This window comes from Petaurus breviceps, unplaced genomic scaffold, assembly GCF_028583685.1.
Source record: "Petaurus breviceps papuanus isolate PSGF00001 unplaced genomic scaffold, PetGlider_PUasm1.0 90842, whole genome shotgun sequence".
In the NCBI taxonomy this organism is placed as follows: domain Eukaryota; kingdom Metazoa; phylum Chordata; class Mammalia; order Diprotodontia; family Petauridae; genus Petaurus; species Petaurus breviceps.
In genome coordinates, this window is record NW_027187358.1 from 3,469,579 (window position 1) to 3,472,127 (window position 2,549).

At 39.9% G+C, this 2,549-nt stretch overlaps 1 pseudogene; it reads left to right on the forward strand.

The window, feature by feature from the left end:
* On the forward strand, positions 1-306 carry LOC138148911 (large ribosomal subunit protein eL43-like; annotated as a pseudogene).
* The last annotated feature ends 2,243 nt before the right edge of the window (positions 307-2,549 follow it).

Sequence of the window (2,549 nt, forward strand, 5' to 3'; positions counted from 1 at the left end):
TCTCCCAGCTCCAGCCCCAGCGCTGATAACATGGCTAAACATACCAAGAAGGTAGGAATTGTTGGTAAATATGGGTTATGGTGCATCCCTCAGGAAAATGGTGAAGAAAATTGAAATTAGGCAGCATGCCAAGTATACCTGCTCCTTCTGTGGCAAGACCAAAATGAAGAGACGGGCTGTGGGTATCTGGCACTGTGGATACTGTATGAAAACAGTAGCTGGTGGTGCATGGACCTACAATACCACCTCTGCAGTCACAGTCAAATCTGCCATCAGAAGACTGAAGGAATTGAAAGACCAGTAAAATCTTATCAAATATCTGTAGCTCATAGTCCAACAATAAATGGGTTAATTTATTGAATAAAAATTAAAAAAAAAAACATTACAGGGGGTCACAGCTATGCTTGGCTTCACCTTCTGTGTTCTGGCTTCTGCTTTTTGGTGTCTCCATTTCTCTTTCCACAGTTCTTATTTCTCTCTGACTTCTGATCTATCTTTTTTTAATCAAGGCCTCCTTGTGAGTAGTGATCTATCTTGAAGCTGAGAAACCCCAACTACACATTTCTCTCAGATATGACACAAATAGTTAATATTCAATAGAATCCTAGTCCCAAAAACAATTCTTTGACTCCAAATCCTAAAAGCAGGCATTTGTAAATTGACTATGGAATAAAAATGCATTATAGCCATCTTTAAAATCAGTCAGTACTCTTGCCTCTGAGGGACATAATTACTCTCTGGCAGCCTCTAAATTTATTTACCTCTAAGACTTTCATCTGAGTGGAAGCTTTTCTCTTAGGTTCTATCACAAATTTCATATTTCTGCTTTTCTCTTTGTTTCACACAAAAATGTCTTTTTCCTGTTCGCTTGTCAGTAAATAAAATACTCACATAAAAAGGGAGAGAGCCTTACACTTACAGGATGTAATTGATTGGGCACCTAGAAGAATACTTGTATGAAAATACTTCCAAAAGTGGGGGGGAAAAAGGAAAAGAAAGGGAAATGAAAAAGGGAGGAAAAAAAGGGGAGAGTTTCAGAAGAATAAATTTTCCTGAAAAGAAACTCTTGCTTTTTGATTCTCTCAACTGTTCTTTCCAGAGATGGAAGGGAGAAGAAAAATGAAAGTCAAGGGAAGGGGAGAGAAAACAAGGAGAAGGAGAAGGAGGGAGAAAGAAAGTAACAAGCCTCTGAATTACATTGCAGAATTCCCTATTCTTGTCCTAACATAAACTCTTTGGTAATCCAATTTCAGGTGTCCCCTGCCTGACTTAAATCTGAAAATAACAAAATCAAGTACTGGTCTCAAAGACTTTAGAAAACAAGTAATGGTACAAAGAGGACATTCCTGAAGACAGTTGAAGGGATTTCAAGGCCCTGACTGAAAACCCCTTGGGTCTTTAATACATTTCGCAGCAAAATTGCCCAAGTAATAAGTTTTCCCCACTCTTGGGATTTACTTAGGATGGTAACAAAGACACTAGGCATCTAGCCTAGACATCAACTAAATATGCAAGGTTTTTTCTCGCTCTATTCACCCCCCCTCCTTTTGCTTCTATTTGTTTCCTATGCTACCTCCAGACACTGGGATAAGCTTTCTCTATGAATTCAATCCCACTCCCCCTCTAGAATGACATGCTGACCTGATGAAGACCTTGGAAAGAAAGATTGAGAAATGAGTCTAACTGCTACAAGAGGGAGGAAAAAAAAGGTTGTTCACCTATTGCCTGATGGACTTAAGCTGTCCTTCTAATGTCTTTCCAACTAATGAGGGTCAGGGCAATTGGGGGCAATTGGATTATTTGTGGAGAGAGGGGGGAAAAAAAAGAAAAGATGCCTCCTTTTATAACAAGATCAGGGAATTACAAGGTTTCACAAGCTCTGGGCTTCTCAGGTCACTGACTTCTACAAAGAAAGAGATTGGCTTTAAGCAATCCTCATAAAAGAAAATGCAGATTGACACAAAAGATGAATTATGGGTGAGTCCTTGTTTTAACAGGAGATTTTCCAGTATCGGAATAGAGTTCAGTGAAAGTAGAACTAAATTAGAGGAACACTTCAAAAATGATTAATGTGACATTATAACTTAAAGGCATCAAGATCAGGAAAGGATGGGTTCAAGTCTTGCCCCGACACATACTGACTTTCTGACTATAAGCAAATCACTCAAATTCTATGCCCAGTCAGCTCCCCAAGGTCATAAATTGCCCATTTCTGTGGGTAGGAGTTTTAACAACTGATTAAAATAATCCCCTTATCCATATACACAAATACCTACCCTCCTCCAGCCCCCCCCCCCACCCCCATAAGAGAGTCCTGGGATGCTTAAAAGATATGAAGGGATGGACATCTGGAATTCTGCCCTGGGACTACAAGGCTGACAAGATAGATGCAGTCCAGATAAAAGCCAGCCAATTTCATTAGGATTGCCAGAACCATGCCCTTAAGGGACCTTAGTCTACCCAATTTGTTCAAATTCATTTACCTCCCTTGACAACCACCCTTCCCAGTTGAATGTAGGCTATTATGAATCTTCAGGAGGGCCCACCTA